Below are 23,660 nucleotides of genomic sequence, written 5' to 3'. Positions count from 1 at the left end.
TCCAAGAGTGCACAGCGTACCCATAGATACCCTTCATATACCTTGCATTATGTTACAGAAATCCCTCGGTTATAAGATCTTTGGATCTTTAGGGTAAGAGAGACGGGCATACTTGAGAAGTGTGTGTCATGGAGTGGAACCAGTGCTGCCAAGATCTCTATCTGTTCGTTTTGTTTTGGTATTTTATTGTAAGGGCCTCATTTGAATGGTTTCCAATTTCCAGCCTAAGATTGTCTTATGTGTCTTTTTATGTATCGTTGTGTCAGACCAGTATTGAGTCAGTTCTTTGGGCTATTTCAGGCCCTGTCCTACATATCTCTGAATTCTCTGAGATTGTTTGAAAAACTAGTTCAGTCAGCTATATCTACCTCCAAACAATTGTTCTCAAACTTGGAAAACTGCAAGAATTTTCCTACACACAAAATTATTGAAAACGAAGTCCATTTTGAAACATCAGACAGTCCAGCAAACTCAAAGTTTTACACACTTGTGACCATAGGAAGTCCTTGCATAGTCCTCATTTACATCCTTATTATCATCCATAGCCCTTACATAGTCCTCATTTACGTCCTCATTATCATCCATAGTCCTTGCATATTCCTCATTTACGTCCTTATTATCTTCCATAATCCTTGCATAGTCCTCACTTACATCCTTATCATCATCCATAATCCTTGCATAGTCCTCATTTGCATCCTTATTATCATCCATAGTCCTTGCATAATCTCTATTTACGTCCTCATTATCGTCCTCATATAAAGTCCTTGTCTATACCTCATATACGCTTGTCTTAGTCCATCATCAGTTGCATAATCATCCTAGAAAGTCATACCCCAAACATCCAAAACATAATCAGAGGATCGATCAAACTCAACCTCAACTCAAACAAGTTTCTCAAGTTCAATCAAACATTGTCACATTCAGAGAAATGGAGAAAATATCTTACATGTTGTGATCCTAGGTCCAAACCAAACAAGAAAACATCATGGATTGGAATTATACATTTCATAGGGAAGGTGTAGGATTCATCCCTTCCATTCCTATTTCATCAACACCCATAGAAACCTTAGCTCAACAGATCAAGACTTTGTAACAACAAGTGATAGACATGACTAGTCCTGACAACCATAGGGGTTGGTTAGAAAACATGATGAGAGAAGTGATGACCATGAGGGAATCAGTATCAGGCCAACCTTCTTCTTCTTGTGAGACCATTCAAACATGCCAACCTTCATTCTTCAACAAAATTGTTCCTACCTTAGTTCAACCAGCATTAGAGTCATGTAAACCTTCTTTTTCTTTCAACCCACTATATCAATATTACCAATCATATCAACCCAACAATCAAACCCCTTTCAACCAAAATCAAACCCCATTCAACAAAAGCCCAAATCAAAATTCATACCAACCCAGCATTCAAACCCCTTTCAACCAAAAATAAACCCTATTCAACCAAAGTCCAAATCAAAATTCACACCAACCCAAAATTCAAACATCTTTCAACCAAAATCAAACCCCTTTCAACCAAAGTCCAAATCAAAATTCATTCAACCAAAATGAAACATCTTTCACACAAAATCATTTTCCTTTCAACCAAAATCAAGTCCCTTTCAACCAAAGCCCAAATCAACCATATCTATCCACCATTTCATCATCCCCTAAAGTCACACAAGACCAATCCATGCCATATCTATTCAACAACACAACCTCCCAATGGCCATCCATTGTACAAATCCAATCTAATTCAAGTCATGATTTAGAGGATCTCATTCAAAATCCTTCTTCATCGGGCCAAAATGTTGAAGTGTTCCAACAATCTCCCATGCATTTCCAAACTCCTTTCCTGTGTCAAGAGGATGATCCAAAATTAGAAGAAATGAGTCCTGAAACAAATAAAGATCAAGAACAACCACTTCCATCCTACCCAATTTTTGATCAAGATCCCACTGACCAATAATATTATGATGATCCCCTCATTCTTTTCTATTCCATTCATAATTAAACCCTTTCATCTCAAGAACAAAGTGTCCTTTCAAGTCTCATCCAACATCCACTTCCTAAGAAAGATCAAGACATCCCTTCCATCCTCCCTAATAATCCCTTTACAAACCAAGATCAAATCATACCTTTACCTTCATGTCCTAAACAAGATCCCATTATTTCTCCAAATCCTAATCAAGGTCCCTCCATTCCTTCATCTCGATTTCATAATCCTCTATTTCTCTCACAAGGTCCAACTTACCATTTATCCTAGTGATTCCAATCCCTCTACACAAGTTGTTCATGAACCCCTTATCAATCAAATCACCAATCTAGATCATACTACATAGACACTAATATATTTGGTCTATAATTCCAATGAAGGTTTCCGATGGAGAAGGTATATTGTGACCAAATTTGATTTTTTTTAAAGAAATGCACAAATTCGTCGGAATTTCGACAATAATTTCACATTCGGTTTTGATAGAGAAGGCATTAGCAATGAAATTTGTTTTTTTTTGTTTAAAGTGCCCGTGTTCATTGAAATTGTGATGAAAACGGGCATTATACTTAAAAAAAGAAAAAGAGGGCAAGTCATTTGTGCATTTGCAATCCCACATAGGCTTCCACGTCGAGCTCAACCCCTGGCAAGATCAAATGACACACTCACCATTCGAGGTAGAATCTTCACCTTCATTTCGGATTTGCATAATATAAGGAATTTCTGAATCTTTACCTTCATTCATTGAATCTTCTGATTTGCATAATATTTGCATGAGTAATTTTGGATTTGCATAATATTTGCATAACTTATGGAATTGCTTGGGTAGAATCTTCACCATTCGAGGTAGCTAAATCTTCACCTTCATTCATTGATTTGCATATATGAGGAATTGCTTGCGTCCCACCCATTGCTTGAGCTATCCACTGCATTTCACAACTACCCATGCTTTTCCACTCCTAGGTCAACATCAGCGGAAGTCTTTTAATGTTGCCCCCATGCTTCGGTTGTCGATGTTCAGTCTTCCCCTTTCACCACCATGAATTCTATACACTCTGGAGGACAATCAACCTCTCTTTCTCTTTTCTCTCTCTCCCACCCTGCCCCTACCATGGCACTAGGATGTATACACAGCAAAGAACAAGCTAAGCAGTTCTAGGGAGGTATCTAGTAGAGGAAGCATATATGCCTAAGTCTAAGAGCATACTATAAAAGCATCTAATTTAAATAGACTTGATTATTACAGTCATGATTAAACACAGCATGCATCTTTCTAAAGAATTAGTTTCATGAAGATGTATCTAGGCCTAGAAGACAAAAAAAGTAGCTATAAGTTACAACAGTCAAAAGCATAGGGATATATACCTATGAATAAGAATTAAAAGGAGGAAACGATAGTCTAAGTTAGATTTTATAGTGAAATGAAGTGTATGTTATCACAATAGTCTTATCTCTTTAAATGATTGTCATTCATCATTAACTTCAAATAAAACAATGACATCATAACCATGCTAGATCACATTTAAAATAGTTTTAGATGGGAGTCACAGTTATTTTAACTATCACAAAGTACACATCCCTAAAGTATTAAATAGAATAGCCAAGATAGAGGTCCTCATGAGAGGAATACAAGAAGTTCATTGTATGTGTAAACAGTCTTAAGGATTACAACACAGATTTTCATTTACAATCAAATATCACAATGATAATGAAGACCTACACAGTCCTAGAGGAACTAAAGGGACAACCCATGCTTTTGATTTGGGTTCAATATCAACATCAATGAGTACCATAGTAGTAGTGAGAGAAAAAACAATGATCACCCCATACCCAAAACATGGTGATCTTGCAAGCTCAGATTAGAACAAAGATGGAAATACAATGCACAATTAATTCTACAAGAGCCTTCATCATCATTGAAAAGACAAGATAGAGTTGCAGACCAAGTCTTATGTTCAATTATCCTAAAGTTTTTTGGTGTTTTGAGACTGCTATCTTTCCTATTTGATAGTGAACATCCGGTTTACTACTTTATCTCTATTCTTAGATTTGATTTGAGTCTTTTATGTATATAATTTGACAATTATTTTATCATTTTAACTATGTTTTCAATGAAAATGATGGGCCATTTTTATTTCTTTTGAAACATTGAATCTACAATAAATATTATCAAACATAGTAGCTAGTGATGGCTCTTTTTTACTATGTTTGCCTATATTTTGCCCTCTTACCAGCCAAATATATAGTCTCTCTACTTGAGGATTCTTCATGACTTATCTCACTATCAAAATCAACTTTTGGGTTTTCTCTTCATGGTATTAAGGTTCATGATTTTAGTTGTTCTATGATTTATACCATGCATTGATCTATCTTATTGTGTGTAGACTACTTGTTACTATTTTGTGGCTATCTATTTTTTATAGGCTTTGTCCTAACTTTTTCTCTTTGGTTGGGTTGTCATTGAGATTTACATTTCAAATCTTTTCCCATGATCTCACTATTATTAATTTGGCTAGGATTGTTATCGCTTGTACTTTTCCATGTGTATTTGGTTCTTATTGTGTATCATCTTCTCATGACTTCTTCAGGAGGCTTTGTGTTTGCTCTTAACAGTGTCCTAGAAGATCTTTACTATATTTTCAATGAAACTTGGCTTTGTTTACTTCTTATTCACTATTTTGTTGGTGTAGCTATTCCTTTCTATGTCTTCTTTTAATGTGTGCTTCAAAGTGATGTGTTGCTCACAATTCTTTTCCTTAGACCTATACATAAGGCTTGTCATTGTCATCTACATACCTTAGTTATACTATTCTCTTAGACTCAGGCATATATGTGTTTCCTTGCACATTTACAAATGTGTGTAAGAGTCATCTTGAACTAGTTCTAAGGAGGTATCTAGCAGATGAAGCTTCATAAAACTACAATTTGTGTTAATATGTTCCAAACATATATGTAAATAAAAAATTGACAAATATGCCTCAACTTTGAAATGTTTTAATGTTTCTAGAACATGTTAGTGTATGCTTTCATCATGTAAAAACATAATGTAGTTGATCATAACTGATGTAACAAAGTTGTATCTTTGAATGCCTTGTTCCTTGATTATAGATCTATGCTCAATTGATTTGAATTGCTTGATTGAAAAATTGGTAGATGTGGGTTGGAGTTTATAGGGCTTTGAAATAAGAAATATACTTGTACCTATATACAGCTTGCACCTTTTCAAATTGAACATTTGGAAAATTCCAAGTTTGGAGAGGAAATTCCTACTATTTGCAAATCCAACATCCATCTTTCAAATTTTAGGTCCAATTTCCATGAATAAGGGTTCCCAAGACCCTAGTCCTAGAAAATTGAGCCATGAGGAACATCATGAATAAGGGAATGAACCAAATCTATGGAAACATTCTTAAACCTAAGTACAATTAGGCATAAATAAGGCACAACCACTAAAGTGAGTCCAAACCTAGTGTTTATTTATAAAGAGATTGTGTAGGGGAAAAAGTGACACTAAGCAAACATGCCCTAATCTCACTTTCAATCACACACTTGTGGAATACGAAAGAGCCTAGAGGTATCACACAATTGGCTATGTCTTTTTGTGGAAGAGAGAGCCACGGGCTACCTATTAGGATTTCTATTCCTTTGTTGCAAATGATAGATAAAATGATGCAAGTTCAACTACTAGCCCTAGAGTGCAAGTATGAACTAGTAACAAGATTGCAAGACTGAGATTAAGTGATGAAAAGCTGTAAACACAAGGATAAAAGGAGAATGTAGATGTGTACCTAGGGTTAAAATCTGAGTGGAAAGGTTTGGGATGGGGGCGCATGCGCCACTGACCTGATTCTGCACCTGAAACTGCTCCTTTTGGCAACCTAAAAGCTGTCGAAAAGTGCTGAAAACTGTTGTCTGACAGAGGGACCAAGGTGCCTAGCGCCACTGTCCCAAGGACCAGGGTGCCTAGTGCCCCTGTCCTATTAGGACTAGGGTGCCCCATGCCCCTATCCTGGGTTTCTGCTTTGCAATTTGGTGTGTTGTCCCATCTCGGTCTGCTTTCGTCGGATCTGCAATTTGCGGCGTCCTTCAAATTCGGAAATCCAACCCCAAGGGAGGGGTACAAGCCAATCTTCAGTCGGTAATCCCCTATTACTCTTCAATGTCTTCAAAGCCCTAAATGGATGAATGAAATTGATGAATGCTTGATGGATGTATGTTGAATGTTGTTGAAGTCTTCAAAGATCTGCTCTTTCATTGCATAGAAGGCCCCTAAAACCAAAATTCGGATCCTTTCAAATGAAGAAAGAGAGCTCTTATATATGAAACCCTAGGTCTTAATTTCAACTTTTGGCCGACCTAGAGATTGAATCTCCCATCAATTTCTTGGGGTTAAGCTTTATTTTATGATTGGATCGCGCTCCTAAAATTTCGGTAAAAATGTCCGGGACCGTGTGCACTCCGAGCGCCATGGTCCTCTCCGGGCGCCATGATCCCGACAACTTTTCACCAAATTTTTAGGGCCATCGGATATGATGATTTTAGAGAGAATCCTAAAGTTACAGCTGATTTCAAGATGTTTTAACCCCCGAAATCAGGCCCCCAAGTTCAAAATAGGACCTAATTAGGGTTTTTGATTAAATGATGTATTGGAGGAATAAAATGAAAGGGGCACACTTTAATGAAAAGGGCCCAACTTTATGATATGGGAGATGATAAAATAGGACCCTAGACCTAATTAATTTAATTAATTAAGTGCTAAAGGGGAAATGCAATGCAAAATGCAAAATGCGCCAAGGCAGGTGCTAAACTAGGTGTGAAATTGTACCACCCTAGCAAGTGCATACAATTTATGACGCTACATTTAGCCCCCACTTTAGTGGTCATATGAACACTACGTGCATATGCAAGCTAAAGTACAGAAAAGTAAACATTATTTGAAAAAGGATATATCCATAAGTCTGTCGAACGAAGCCCCCAGCGGTATCTGCAGTACACAGTTAGGAACCACACCCTACAAAACACATGTTAGATCACAAAATCACCTAATGCTTACTAAGGAAGCTGATGAAAATTCAAGGGTAGCTATATGCCCCCCCCTATTTTAGCTTGCTAATTTTAGTGAGTTGAAACAGGGTATCATGTTTACCACTTCGAATTGTTAAAGAATATTGATGACAAATGCTCACAAGAAGATTTGATATGAGATCAAAAACTAATGGAGAATCATTTGGTAAGAAAGAGGACTAAATCTCAATTTCAACACAACAAAGAGTCTGAGGATTTAAGAGTTCTCTAACACAAGATGAAGGATGTAAATGGAAACAAAGAGAAGAAAAGAAAGGAAAAAAGTATGAATACACACATTGGTGATCCATGAGAAGAATAGTGAGAGAGAAAACATGGACTTCTCACCCCGAGATCTTGTCTAGATGATCCATGTAAGGGAGGAGAGTGATAAAGTACAGCCTTATGCTGCTAGTTCCACTCAACCTCATGCATGTGTGTGTAAGTGAGGTTAGAAGCACCTCATAGGAGTCTATGCCCAAGTATGCTACAACCTGTATATGTATAGTACAAAAGTGTGACATCTCTCTCTAAGAGTCTGTGCTCTGGTTCCGAGAATAATCACCTTGCATAAAAGAAAAATGGAGACATCTCACTCTAAGAGTCTGTGCTCTGGTTTCGAGAATGACACATTGCTCAAAAAGTGTAATGTTTATGTCATAAGCAAAGTAGAACAAGGATACCTACCTTAATCACAAAAGAAGATACCCCAAAAATGCAACAATGTCATAGATCCAAGCAAGGGATTTTTTGCACTCTTTAAGCAAGGATAAGATAGTTGAAAAGGGATATCTTGTAGTATGTGTAAAGGAGATCCTTAGAGGAGAAGAGATCTTTGTACAAAAGACACCTATCCCCGAGAGGAATTGTTTTTAGACAAATATAACATTTTCTAGAATAAGACAAAGAAGAGAATAAGAATGCAATACTTCCTTCTTTTGCGAGGTGAAAGTGATTCTTAATGAAGGATGACGCTCTTTTTAACCCAATTGGGAGAGTGAATTCATTATGGATGTGTCTTACCAAGTGCAAAAGAGGTTGTAGTCAAGGACTTACACCTCTTGTAAGAGAGAATCCTTGAACAAACAACAACAAAATGCATACAAGGAATAACATCAAGTAATAAAGTTCACACCATCTACGAAATAGGAAAAAGTGGACCCTTAGATAAAAATAAGGAAAGATCATTGCCTCCCAAGGATAAGGACAATGAGAAGGACTTACACAATCTTCTAGGGAGAGATTTAGACATAAGCAAAATGTACTACATACCCACATGAGTTCATGCAAGCAAGACATTAGTGTATGTAAAATGCTCCTCACAAGAAGTGGGTAGGATAAGAAAGAGAATACACATCTTCTCCCATATCTAGGAAAAGAGGATTCTAAAGAAAAGATGATCAATATATCCATACTATTACCCCATAGGAACAAGAGATAACATAGAAAAATTAGGCTATTATGTTGCTTCAAAAATATGATTGCACTTGAAATTGTACCATCATGAATGACAATGAGCCCCCAGTAAATGAGCTACCAATGTCACATAATGATGAGCAACATAATAGCCATTAATGTTATTTAAAGACATGATAGATTGAATGAGGTATTTGAATATGACATGCTAAATGCTCAACTATAAGTGAGATCAAAAACATGTATAAAGTGATAAAAATTGAAGAAGGAAAGTTATGAGAAATCTTAGAAGAAAGATGAGTGTAATTTATTAGAGCCTTATCCTTGGAGAAAAGGACTTTATGATGAATAGGAGATAAAGATTCATAAGTGGATTTAGAAATTTGAGGGGAGTCATAAAGAGATTTGTTCATCGCCAAGATTTCCTTATGAGGGGAATGAGAGTTGATAGAAGTAGAAGATGATTTAGTTGAAGTGAGATCATCATCACTACTAAATATAGCATTCACATTGAGAGATGGTCTTTTAGATTCTTTGGTGGGCTTAGAAAGATTATATCCAAGTCCAAATGAATATTCATGCATGTTATGTTCTAAAGGAACTTTAATTCCTCGTTCATTTGTGCCACAACCATTTCCACTATAGCCACTCTTAGCTAAAATGTGAAAACCACGACCATAAAGATTAGCCATTTCAGAAAGATAAGGTGGTTTTTCATAAGACAAAGAATCAAATTCTTCAGAATTAGAGGTGTGAGGAGAAGAAGTTTGAGAAGCAGCCACAAAATTATTGCTCATAGGTTCAGGTAAAACAGATTGATCTCTAGTTTCTTCCTTCTTTTTAACTTTAAGCTCTCTAGGAGGAACCCTATACTCACCTACAAAGGTGGGATTGAAATCAAGAGATCCCCAATCATCTTCTATGAGAACCTTCTCAGGATCAAGAGCCTTTTCATGTGTAGATTCAAGTTGAGAAGAATCTTCTTCAGGAACTTCAAACTCATCCAAAGAATTTTGATTATCAGAGGGTGATGATTCATCCATAGGTATCTTGCTTAACGAGTCATCACTAGAAGAGGAAGGCTTAGAAGAACTCCCTTTGGAAGTAAATGTTTTCAAACAGGCTTGAAAATTAGTATCACCTATCAAGGTATATGTCTTATTATTATAAATAAATTTAACTTGTCTATGCAATGTAGAGGGGACAACTTGCATACTATGAATCCAAGGTCTCCCTAATAACAAGTTGTATGTTAGATTTCCCGACATAACATGGATAGGAGTAGGCAAAGTAACAGGTCCCACTGTGATGGGTAAGGTGATAATACCTAATGAAGACTTAGCCACATTATCAAAGCCTCGAATGGGATGAGAGTCGGGCTCAATAAGGGATGTATCCACATTCATCTTATGCAATAGATTAATGCTACACACATTAAGGCCAGAACCATTATCTACCAGTGTTCGTCTTATTGCACTGTCATTTATGATAACCACAATCATCAAGGGATCATATTGATGTTGAATTTCACTAGTAGGCAACTCATCTTGAGTAAACACAATTTGAGCTTTAGGATTCATCATAGAGTTAACCAAAGACACTATATTACTATATGTATTAGGTGGAGGAACATTCAAATCTTTCAAGGCATCTTGTAACATTCCATGATGAGCGGAAGAAGTTTGGATCAAATCCCAAAGGGATATCTGAGCAGGGGTAGCTTTAAGTTGTTCTATGAGATCATAGTCCTTACTAAGCATTTGTGAAATACGTGGAGCTTGTGGAAGAATTGGTTGAGGATTAGGAAGAGAAACTGGAGTAACAAGAGGAGGATTAGGCTGCCTATTATTTCTAGTATTATAGGTATGAGCAACCGCATTATAACTCTCTCTAGTCAGCTGCTTAGCATACTCATAAGGGCTCTTAGTAGAATAACCTCCTTGCATAGTAATAATAGGTTTGTTAGGAGTGCAAAAAGAATCATTAGCATAACCACCTTGAACCACTAAGATAGGCTTATTTAAAGGTTGAGAATTTTGAGAAGGACAAGCACCTTGGACAGTGAAGAGAGGTTTGTTAGGTGTTTCATTCACATGTATCAAATTGATTGAGGATGGTTTAGGGGAATGAAAAAAAGTGTTGGAAGAATTGTTGATAGTCTTCTCTTGCACTAAAATCTCATCACGGATTAAATCAATTTTAGGAGAGAGACAAGGGGTAGGCATTGATGTTCTAGTAGGTAGAGTAATACTAGGAAAGGTCATATCATCCTCTATCATCAAAGGATCTACATGGGGAATAAACTCTCTAGGAGAAGGATCAACATTTCTCTCTAAAGTCTCACTCTTGAGAGGGAGATCTTTTAAAGAGATGTTAACCATCTTGCCTTGAACTAGGGTTTCCTTATGAGTAGAACCAAGTTGAGGAGAGGGAGAATAATTGAGATTCAAGGAAGGTGAGAAACTATCAAGGGAGTTTTCAATCTTGATTTCATCCCCTTTGGCTAGGGTTCTCTCATGGGGTAGAGAATAATCTACACCTTCTTCTAATGGTTCATCCCAAATAGTGAAGTTGTTGAAAGGAATGTTTGAAGTATTGTCAATTTTGGGAGAGGAGATAACATTGTTTATTAATTCCTCATCCTTAGGAGGGAGAGCATCAATAGATGTGTTAAAATCATCCTCTTTCCTCAAAATATGTTCAATATGATCTTTAGGGGAGAGAGAATTAAGGAAATTGCTTATTATTTCATCTTCTTTCTCTAAGGGATGCTTATGGGTAAGACAAACTTTAGGAGAAGGGTAAGCATTTATCATTAATTCATCATCTCTAGTGGGAATTTTGTTGGAAAAGGAAATGCCATCACTAGGAAATGTAGGGATAATGTCATCTTCTTGCACAAAAGGATCCTCATGAAGGGAGTGTTTTTTAGGAGGAACATGAACATATTTCTCCAAAGATTCATGCTTAGGAAGGAGATCTTTGAAAGAAGTGTTCATAACCTCTTGTTGCACTAACATGCCCCCATTGGAAGGACTAACCTTAGGAGAAAATAAGTCAATGTCCATCAATACCTTTTCACTTAGAGAGGCATCATGTAGGGAAGGTGAAGTAACATTAAGAAAGGTGTTTATGATATCATTCTCTTCCTCTAGGATAGCTAAATAGGAAGGGCACATTTTAGGAGAATTGTCAAGATCACTCTTAAAGTCTTCATCCTTAGAACATGGGAGAGTCTCAAAGGGATTGGTAGCAACTCTTTTAGGCACTAAAATGTTGTTATAGATGGGGGGAGGTTCTTTAGGAGAAGGAAAAATTGAAACAAGGGAAGCTAACCCATTATCACATCTTTGAAATGAATGCATCATGACAACAATTTTCCTTTTTCAAATGATAACACATGCAAAATAGAAAGAAATGTTTAATTTTAACCAATGCAAGCACTTAGAATGTAGATTTAGAAAATTAAATTTATGATTCAAATGAATTCCTAAATCAGATTTGAAATTATTGATCCCAATTAAGCTATCCACAAGTTCAACTTTGAATTGAAAAATTAGGTTTTTAGCAAAAATTTCCTCTAGATTTTTGAATCTTGCAAGAAATTAAAACTTGTAAATACAAATTTGAATTTGAAATAGCATAAACACTCAAATTTGAAAACATAAATCAGAATTAGAGAAAATTGGAGTTCACGTCGGGTTCACCAAAATGTGTAGGGGAAAAAGTGACACTAAGCAAACATGCCCTAATCTCACTTTCAATCACACACTTGTGGAATACGAAAGAGCCTAGAGGTATCACACAATTGGCTACTTCTTTTTGTGGAAGAGGGAGCCATGGGATACCTATTAGGATTTCTATTTCTTTGTTGCAAATGATAGATAAAATGATGCAAGTTCAACTACTAGCCCTAGAGTGCAAGTATGAACTAGTAACAAGATTGCAAGATTGAGATTAAGTGATGAAAAGTTGTAAACACAAGGATAAAAGGAGAATGCAAATGTGTAATTGGGGTTAAAATCTAAGTGGAAAGGTTTGGGATGGGGGTGCATGCACCACTGACTTGATTCTACACCTAAAACTACTCCTTTTGGCAACCTGAAAGCTGTCGAAAAGTGCTGAAAACTGTTGTCTGACAGAGGGACCAGGGCGCCCAGCGCCACTGTCCCAGGGACCAGGGTGCCCCATACCCCTGTCCTAGGTTTCTGCTCTACAATTTGGTGTGTTGTCCCATCTCGGTCCGCTTCCATCAGATCTGGAATTTGCGGCGTCCTTTGAATTCGGAAATCCAACCCCAAGGGAGGGGTACAAGCCAATCTTTAGTCGGTAATCCCCTATTGCTCTTCAATGTCTTCGAAGCCCTAAATGGATGAACGAAATTAATGAATGCTTGATGGATGGATGTTGAATTTTGTTGAAGTCTTCAAAGATCTTCTCTTTTGCTGCATAGAAGGCCCCTAAAACCAAAATTTGGATCCTTTCAAATGAAGAAAGAGAGCTCTTATATATGAAACCCTAGGTCTTAATTTCAACTTTTGGCCGATCTAGAGATTGAATCTCCTGTCAATTTCTTGGGGTTAAGATTTATTTTATGATTGGATCGCGCTCCTAAAATTTTGGGAAAAATGTCCCGGACCGTGTGCACTCCGGGCGCCATGGTCCTGACAACTTTTCACCAAATTTTCAGGGCCATCGGATATGATGATTTTAGACAGAATCCCAAAGCTACAGCTGATTTCAAGATGTTTTGACCCTCAAAATCAGGCCCCCAAGTTCAAAATAGGACCTAATTAGGGTTTTTGATTAAATGATGTTTTGGAGGAATAAAATGAAAGGGGCACACTTTAATGAAAAGGGCCCAACTTTATGATATGGGAGATGATAAAATAGGACCTTAGACCTAATTAATTTAATTAATTAACTTCTAAAGGGGAAATGCAATGCAAAATGCAAAATGCACCAAGGCGGTGCTAAACTAGGTGTGAAATTGTACCACCCTAGCAAGTGCATACAATTTACGACGCTATAGAGATACAACTTATGATGCAATATTTAGACCCCTCTTAGCAAGAGTATGAAATTATGCTCATGTACACTTGGGAAAATATGGAGAAATCAAATATTCTTTCACCAAGATATTGAAGAGTCAAGATGACTACAAGTTTGGAAAGGTGGTAGCTCCCAGGACTTATGATATTGTCAATCTACAATATTGAGATAAAAGGGAAGTACAAAGTGAGTAATATGAGTAACATTGGTAGCACACATGGAGCATAAAAAACACAAAGTTATGACATTTAGAGCTAGTAAGATTCATATATTCTCACTAGGAACCATATCAAAAAGACAAGGCATAGATCTAGGACTAGTAAGATCCTTATATAGTTACTAGGAGTCATGTCAGAGACACATAAAAGCATGATACCCAAGTTAGTAAGATCCTCTAATACTTAGTCATAGATCGCATTCTAACAACAAATAGAAGGTCATATCTTGGTAACCTAACTAGGCCATGAGTAGTAGCTCAAAATGTTATGAAATCTAGGTTAGGTTAGGAGCCCCAAGAACCTATAATGTGTCTTATAATGGGTGTTGAAAATAATCTGCACTCAAGCCAACAATAAAATGGTAAGAAAGGGGGTAGTAGCTCAATGGTAGAGAAATTTATTAACAAATAGAATTCCTTAAGTTGGATTATTAGCTATTTTATGAGTATTAGCTTAACATTTTCATGCATAAATAAAATCTACTCCCACCTCTACCATAGATCCAACTTCCACCATTTCTTCTTCCACAACCTCTAGTCACCTTCATTTACCAGAGCCACTAGTGCCACAACTTAGTACTTACATCCTTCGCTTATCATCCACCATATGGCCTATTTATCAAATTTATTTCTTCTACATGTAAAATCAATATGCACAAGATGGAATGAAAATTGGTAGATGTAAAGCCATATTCCACAACCTTTGCTAAATCCTTTCTACCAGTGCCAAAATGTGAGGTTTGTAACAGGATGCGACATCCACCAAAGCATAATAGAGATGAGATTTCTAACAAGATGGTAGATCAAATAATGTAGGAAAGCATCGATTAAAAATAAATACAATATTGCAATTTATAGAGTTAACTTCATTTTGTCTTTTTGTGGCATGGAATTTCATAGTGTTTTAAAGCAGATATCATAGTTTTTCGAAAAAATGTCAAAACCCTACCTAATTGTTAGGATTCCCACAGATACTGAGAGGGGGGGGGTGAATCAGTATCTAACTGGTTATAAGATTTTCTTAACTTAAAACATGTAAAGCATATCAATAATGTATATCGGTAAACAAGAAATAATGCAATAAACAAAGATAACAACAACCACATGAAAAACACACCATAACATAGTAGTTTAATGAGGAAACCCGGTGTGGGAAAAACCTCGGTGGGATTTGTAACCCACAATATTCAATTACTGGCCAATAAGAGAATATTACTGCTACAAGAGGGGCCTGCACATGCAGGAATGCCAAGTGCCTAGAGCTCACTACTCAATTACAAAATGGGAAGTCTCACTGCCTTATAGAATGGATTATATAAATCTCATTAGGCCTAATATGGAAAGCTAATGTATTGACAGGGGAGGGGTGAATCAGTACTCCAAAAATTTTCTCCAATAATAACCTTACTATTATGCATAAACAGAATAGTGCAATAACATAAAATAAAGTTAAAACAAACAGATAACAATCATACATGATTCACTCCATAACACATATATTTTGGTCATGCAGAAACTCTTCGTTAGAGAGAAAAACTATGGTGGGGATGGCACCCACAACTTCACTACTGCAATAATAAATATTTCTCGGTTAGAGCTACATTTAGCTATTTCTGAATAAATATTTCTCGGTTAGAGCTACATTTAGCTATTTCTGATAGCTTACCCTATTAGGCGTAACAAGATCTATTGGATCTACCTTGCTAAAGGATTTTACAACACTATATAAATGTTGCACCTGGTTAGAGGATTTACAATTTATAGACTTGATTAGAGTCTTTTACCCTATTAAAGGTTTCTCTTACAACTTCAAAATATTACAATAAGACTTTACAAATATTTGCAACTTTACATCTGAAATGTTATAGTAGATTCTATGTGCTCAGAATAAGATTACCTAGCTTATAGCATACCTTGGTAACCCATATTGTAACCCAGTAAATCCTTCTGTTTACTCTGTTCTTCGACTGTTCACTGATAATCTTCTCGGTGACCTCTCTGTGTCTCTGTAACAATCTTCCTTCATACATACACACACATACATATTTCTCTCTTCCCATGTTGTATAAATAGATCTCTTAAAGCGGTGATCTAATTTATTGCTTCAATCTTACAAACAAGATTCCTCAAATCAATAACTAAACAAAATATTTCATTGGTTAAATTGACCTTGCAATCATACACAATCTTCTAGTGCAATTTCCAATGTAATAACTATTAGATGTGCCTCGATCTTGTAACACATTTTCATGTGCATGTCCAAGTTCAATGTATCTGGTAAAAAGTTTCACTTGGTGAATATCAACTCAGTGAGTTAACTTTACTACTCGGTAGACATGAAACAATACTCGATAAACAACTCGGTGAATACTACGTTCTGTGATTGCTTTCTTCTGTAACCGACTAGTTTGTTCATACCGACTTCTTTGTGTGTACCGACTGCATGATTCGGTAATACTAACCGACTAGAATATATAGTATGACTTTGAATATAAAAACTAATGGCAATTTGATAAGTAGCAACAAATCCAATATATTGTACTACTTCAAAATAGAATCTACTATGCCAGATCCAGTACCGGTTTATAGCTCTGCTTTATACATAAACCCTTAACCTATATTTCACATAATAGGTCTGCCTTATTTCGCCTATCTACTTCCTTACAAATGTTCTATAATGATCTCTTATATATGAGTCATTTTATAACTTGCCAAGTCAGCTTATAATGATTTTACAATAATTAACAAAATATATTACAAACAAAATTCTTGTCGGCTTCTGTGTCGGTATGCTTCCTTTCACTACCGGTGGTCTTTGTGCTAGTGTAGAGTCTGTCTTTGCTGGAGTTGGTGAATTGTCTTGCTAGTGTCATAGGATTGCAAGGTTGCCATCAATGAAAAAACCTTCAATCACCTATAATGTCTCATTGGATTGTGCATTTGCCAACAATCTCCCCCTTTGGCATTGATGGCAACACTCATGAGAAAAATCCAAAAATTGTTATCCAAAAAGAATTTGCCAGAATTACCAAACTTATGTACCAAAAGATTATATGCTCCCCCTGAGCTAATAAGCCAATTGCTGATTATTTTTCTCATACCACTACTCCCCCTTTGGCATCAATGACAAAGGTTGTCAAGGTGTCAATGAGTGTGGTTTCCTATTTCATCCTTGTAACCAATTGGTTACAATCTGAAATAGATCTGCCAAAACTAGATTCAAACTCTCAATGAACTTTTTACTGTCTTTTATTGTGGTCTCAGTCCTCTGAACTGTACCAGCGAGGTGTTGCATTTTCTCTGTTGGTATTTTCTGTCCTTGAATCAAAGCATCAGATATTTCTTTTCTTAAGGTGGTGAGGTAGTCCAATTTTGGACTTAGTCTCCATTTAAGATCTTTAGCCTTACCTTTTATTCTTTCTTTTTCACTTTCCAACTTTAATAGTTCTTCCTCAAAACCTTTTATCTTCTTGTCAAAAACTGGTAATGAATTAGATGAATTAATGAAATTATCTGCTAGTTGATTTATTTCCTCCTGTATCTTGTTGATCTTCTTGTCTATATCAACTATCAAAAAGTTAGTTTTACAAGTATCCTTGTACAAAGTTTTGAATTCCTTCAGTGTACTACACAGTTTCGGTAAAAGAGTGTCAAATTTCCTTGTACACTTCTTTATTTCCTCCTCAAATAATTTGTGTTTTTCTTTCTCTAGTCTCTCCTTGAATGCTTCCTCTTTTATTTGTTCAATTGTCACAGTGTTGTCAATAATGTACTTAGACAAAGTGTCAAGTTGACCTAAAGAATCTCTATTATCTACATTGAATTTAGGTGCTATCATTTTCAAAATTGGAATTGTGTCATCAATTGCCTTGTATTCTTGTGAGCTACACTCTGTTATCTTCTTGATAGAATCCTAAAGAACTTCTATTACATTATTTGATGAACCCACAATCTGTATTCCACTGGTGGGAGCAATTTCCTTGCTTGTGGTGACCTCTGGTAGGTCAGTTTGTGTTTTGATTTCTTTATGCAAAGGTTTATATTGCTCGACTGTTGTCAGTGGCACTGTCTCTGTGTCAACATGTTGCTATGATGGAGCTTGTTGCTTTGTCTGTTGCTCAGTGTTATCATCTACTGGTTTACCTTTTGTACCATCTGTTACTGGTGGCTCATTAACCATATCTATTTTTCCTGTTGAGTCCTTATCTACCATAATATTGACCTTCTGAGTGTCGATGTCAACTGTATATAACACATCAGAGTTGGGATTTGTGTCCTCTTGTGGTATGTCCATACTCTCACTAGCCAGTTGATTGTCATAGGTAACTACCGGTGGAGTATCCAGAGGCGGTGGGGGTAAGTTATCTATTATTTTTATGCTAGGTGGTCCACCAACCTTGCCTTTTCCCTTATCCTTATCCTTCTGATATACTTTGATGGGTTTAGAGTTTCTATACTCTTCCTATTTTTCCTTCTCTACAAGGAATATGTCCCATGTATTAGCAGTTTCCTCTACAACCTCATTCACTCTACCAGCCATAAGTGCTACATGCCAGTGTGCAATTGAAATACTGACCTGTTAGCCTTAGAGATCAGGTCATCTATCTCTTTTGGTGAGTTAACTGGATATACAACAAGAAGTTTTTCAATTTTTATTTTCTTATCAAGCTCTACAACAGCTTGCCTTCTAGCTTCGAGCCTTTTAAACAGTTCTGTTAGTAATTCATCTACAACTTGCATTATAAATTTCTTGTAAATGTCCAAGTGTAGGATTACACTGTTTTCAAATTTTTCCTTGTCATCAGTTGATAATGAATCATATAATTTATTGATGTTTTTCAGCTTTCCATCCTCTGTTATTTCATCTAGTAGTTTGTCAATTGGAGTAATGCTTTGTTGAGTTTTCTTCTTGGGTGTTAACTTTTTCTTTGGAGTTAACTTTCTAGTCTGGGGCCTTACTGCCTGTTGTTTCTGACTAGTTTTTCTAGGAGAAGGTGTAGATACTGATGAAGATTTCCTTTTTCTCACAACTCTTTTAAATTCAACTGGAATATCACTTTTTGAAGAAGTTGCAACTGATGAAAGGTAAGTTTCCAGTTGGAGTGCTTCTAACTCATCTTCTGTAATACCAGTTCTGTTGAGTACATCTTCCTTTATAGCTTTTTCTTGTCTAGATCCTCTTCTTATTGTTGCTTCAACATTTTAAAAAATTTTCTTTGATTGGATTTGTTTTTCTATGGTCTCAACACTACCAATTACCTCTTCTTCTGATTCCTTAGGCGCTTCTAAGAGGGCTTTTGCATATATTTCAATTATGTGATCATCAATTTCATAACCCATTTCAGTAACCCAAATAGTTCTTGGGATAATTGCCTCCATCCAAATTTCATCCTTCTTGATAACAATGCATATTTCATCCTTATACTTATTTACAATTGCTTGTGATAATCTAACTCTTTTCTTCATCCGGGCCTTCAATGCCTGAAAGTTATCATTTATATTCTTTTCTCTATTTTCTCCCATGTTATTCAGTAAATCTGACAGTTGATTGCCTACCGGTATATCAAAACTAAGATTTTTGTCATTGATACTGGGCATCTATTTTGTTATGTGCAGCATTAAACAGACAAGTAGGTTTCCAAATCTAAATGTCCCCTTTTTGTCTTTATTAATCTTTCCAAGATTGTCAATAAGCTCATCTTTCAACCATTCACACACATCTATTTTTGCATTATCATTAACCATGTCATGGGCACTCTTTATGCATAGGCTAGAGACTGAGTTTAACCTATTTGTATGTGTGGTTTTGTAGCCTAAAATCATGCTAATGAATCTGATTTTGATGTCGGTTACATCATTTACTCTCAAGGGTCTTTTATCAAATGTTGCACCTGTTAGATTAATCACTAGGTCATTTGAGACCTTCTTTGTCTTATCAGGTATGTTACCAGTGGAAGGTAACCCTATCATAGCTCTTACTGCCTCTTTAGTGATTTTATGAATTGAGTCCAACCAGAAGAAATCACCATGTACCCTACTTAAAACTATCCTTATAACATCTTTAGGGAAATCCGGAATACTAAGAATTTCACTGAAACCTAGGGTTTCCACTATCTTGTGTTCAGCCTTAACATTGTTGGTTTCATCACAAATTATTGATTTATACATGTTCTTAATTTCCTCATCAACTAATTCTTCTATGTGACAATGTAAGTACATTCTAGGGTCTTCAGCAAAAACTACTCCTTTGGGGATTTACGAAAAAGCACCAACATTATCATCTTTCTTGGCGATCTCAGGAACTAACTGGAATATGGGTCTAGGGTGTTTAATCACCTTGACTACAATAGGGTTTGCTATGAATTCAGGAACAGATGAAGAAGCCATGGATATAAATACCTTTATCTGCCTTAAGGATGATTGCTTGATGAATTTCTTCTCTTCTTTGCTTGGAATGCCTTCGCTCAGGAATTTTTGCGCTCTTGGAGATTTGAATGCTCGGTGAAATAAAATTGGAGCCAAAACACTTGTTTTATAATGTCAAATTTGCCAACCACCACATTTAATGCTTGTCAGTTAAGTAATGACTTAACATATCTTCTGGTATAGAAGTAATTTCAACTTCTCACCATCAACCGAGGGAATAATAGCATATTTCACATTTGATTGCCAAACCCTCAAATGAATTTTCTTTAGTTAGATGAAGAGACTCCTGTCGGTGGAGTGTTACTTTGTTCTGCCAATGGAGGAGTATTCCCATCAACATTTAGATTTGACTTTTTGATCCATTGTTTTGAAAATTCTTGCTTTACCTTTCAAACTAGCACCATTATTACTTGTCGGTGATGACTTACTTCTGCAAAATTTTGCAATATGTCCAATCTTGTTACAGGCTTAACAAGTCACATTATTATTCTGAATAGCTTTCCCATATCCTATGCCGGTTTATGTTCTGCATTGATTAGATATATGTCCAAATCTTCCACAAACATAACATCTTACATTCATTCTACAATTCTCTCAATTATGACCAAGTTTGTTGCATTTGGAACATTGACCAGTGGGTGTATTGGTATTCTGATAATTTCTAGATCTACATTGATTTGCTCTATGACCATACTTGTTACGGTTAAAGCATTTGCCATTGAATTTATAAGTATTTAGTTGTCTTACCACGTTTCTATGATCATGTGTGTTTGAAGTACCGGAGCTTTCACCAACTTCAAAGCCAAGACCATTAGTGTCACCATTTGGTTTCTGATTTTTCAACAAGTCACCAAGTTCTTTTGAGCTTTTCTTGAATTTTTCTTTATGTTGATTTGCAGCAGCCAGTTCTCCTTCCAAGATACCTTTTTGTCTCATGAGTTCATTTAAGTCATTCTATGTATGCATCAGATCTGTCTTCAACATGTCATTTTCATAGCTAAGTCTTGTGTTTTCATTTGCAGCATCATTCAGTCTTCTAGTTAGGTCTTCTTCAATCTTCTTTCTATCTTCAATTTCCTTACAAAATCTCATAATCATATCCTACATCTCATTCTTTGTTGTACTTAACTCTTGTCTTAGCTTGTTTACCAGATCATTAAGAGTTTCTTTTTCATCTCCTTCTTTTTGCATCTTCTCACAAAGTTCTCTTCTTTTATTTCTTGCTATAGTGTAATTCTCTTGAAGTGCTTGAATGATATATTGTGCAGCCTTTAGATCATCTTCAAGTTTGATATTTTTCAACTTTTCTGCATCATAGTCTGAGAGAGCTCCTTCTAGTTGCTTCATCAAGTTTTCCATCTCTACCGGTGTCAAGCTCTTCCTCAAGCTGTTAGGCTTCTGAAAATAGAGGACCAAGCTCTAATACCAATTGTTAGGATTCCCACAAATACTGAGAGGGGGGGGCTGAATCAGTATCTAACCGGTTATAAGATTTTCTTAACTTAAAACATGTAAAACATATCGATAATGTATATCGGTAAACAAGAAATAATGCAATAAATAGAGATAACGACAACCACATGAAAAACACACCATAACATAGTAGTTTAACGAGGAAACCCGGTGTGGGAAAAACCTCGGTGGGATTTGTGATCCACAATATTCACTTACTAGCCAATAAGAGAATATTACTACTACAAGAGGGGCCTACACATGCAGGAAGGCCAAGTGCCTAGAGCTCACTACTCAATTACAAAATGGGAAGTCTCACTGACTTACAGAATGGATTATATAAATCGAATGTCTTGTACTTCTTCAAAATAGCATCTACTATGCCAAATCCAGTACTGGTTTATAGCTCTGCTTTATACATAAACCCTTAACCTATATTTTGCATAATAGGTCTACCTTATTTTGCCTATCTACTTCCTTACAAATGTTCTATAATGATCTCTTATATATATGAGTCATTTTACAACTTTCCAAGGCGGCTTACAATGATTTTACAATAATTAACAAAATATATTACAAACAAAATTCCTATCGGCTTCTATGTCGGTATGCTTCCTTTCACTGTCAGTGGTCTTTGTGCCAATATAGAGACTGTCTTTGCTAGAGCCGGTGAATTGTCTTGCTGGTGTCATAGGATTGCAAGGTTGCCATCAAAGACAAAACCTTCAATCACCTACAATGTCTCATTGGAGTGTGCATTTGCCAACAATGTTTACCGAGAGGAGTAAATAATGTATAGTTTGGTCTCCCATGCATATAAATTCACCCAAATGTGTGGGAAGACCTTTTTCATGCTATGTATCATATTTTCTTGTGTGCAGGGCTCCAAATTAGATTTGGTACTTGTTTGGGCATGAGAACAGTCTGGTATCTCTATGTATCAGATAGTAAAAGGAAGTAAGAGTGAAGAATTTGGTGGAAAGACCAAGCGATTGATATTTTGAAGTGGTTGATGATAGAGAGAGGGGTGAGGGGACCCTATGCAACCTTCCAAGAGTTTGTGTGTCAAAACTAAATGAAATAGATTAAATTTCTATGACTGTCCTAAGGGTATTGATTGTCACAATCATAGTTTTACTAGTGATATTGTTTTTGTTTTGCAAAGTTGTGTTTGTAAAGCCAAGTGTGGATATGTAATGGAGTCATGAGATTTTTTAAGACTACATCAATACTTAATGACAACATAGTGTGTAGGCACCTAAAATATGAAAGGACTACATATTGGAAGGCGTGTGTGATGATGCCCTGAAAGGTCTGATATCCCTATGTATCAGACTGAGAAAACCAGTGAAAGACAAAAAAAAATGCATTGAGAAGGAAAAAGGTTGAAATGCCTAATGTTTGGTGTTAAAGTGATGTGTGGGGACCCTACCAAGTCAAATAGCTTGTTGTAGTTTCAAAGGGTGGAAAAAGAATAAGCATTTTGTTTACCATCCTATTAGACCATCCATCATAATAATGATTACCAATGATGTGTGTGTTGCAAACAAAGTTCTAGAGGAAGGATCTTTCTATTGTAATACCAAGTGAGTGTTCATAGACCTTGTGTAGGGCCCTCCAGGCCTAGAGTAAGGAGTTAAAAGCCTAGATACATTGATTTTGCCTTGTGGCAATCAATGAGTGTTGACCCAATAGGAGAAGTCTTGAGACTGACAATTTTGGAAGTGTGGCATTGTTGAGAGCCAACACTCATGTGTGAACCTCGTCTTCACCTATTATGATTAATTTCCATGATACTTGACCCTATCCTCATGGTATTGGCTCAATTCATATTAGTGTGTTTTGTTGGAGAAACATGATGTGTGAAGTTTGATGTAGAGGCAAGGGTAGAACTCAGTATTTCATATTAGGACAGCAACCACATTGATTAGGAAAGTCAAATAAGGTCTCTCCAATGTTTAGGATACACAAGGGCAACATTAGTCATGTACGTATGCATGAGCATGGGAATGGATAGTTGCTTTCCTTTTAGATTGATTTGGACAATATTGA

This window comes from Cryptomeria japonica, chromosome 7 (genome assembly GCF_030272615.1).
Source record: "Cryptomeria japonica chromosome 7, Sugi_1.0, whole genome shotgun sequence".
Classification (NCBI taxonomy): domain Eukaryota; kingdom Viridiplantae; phylum Streptophyta; class Pinopsida; order Cupressales; family Cupressaceae; genus Cryptomeria; species Cryptomeria japonica.
Note: the sequence above shows the minus strand (reverse complement) of the source record.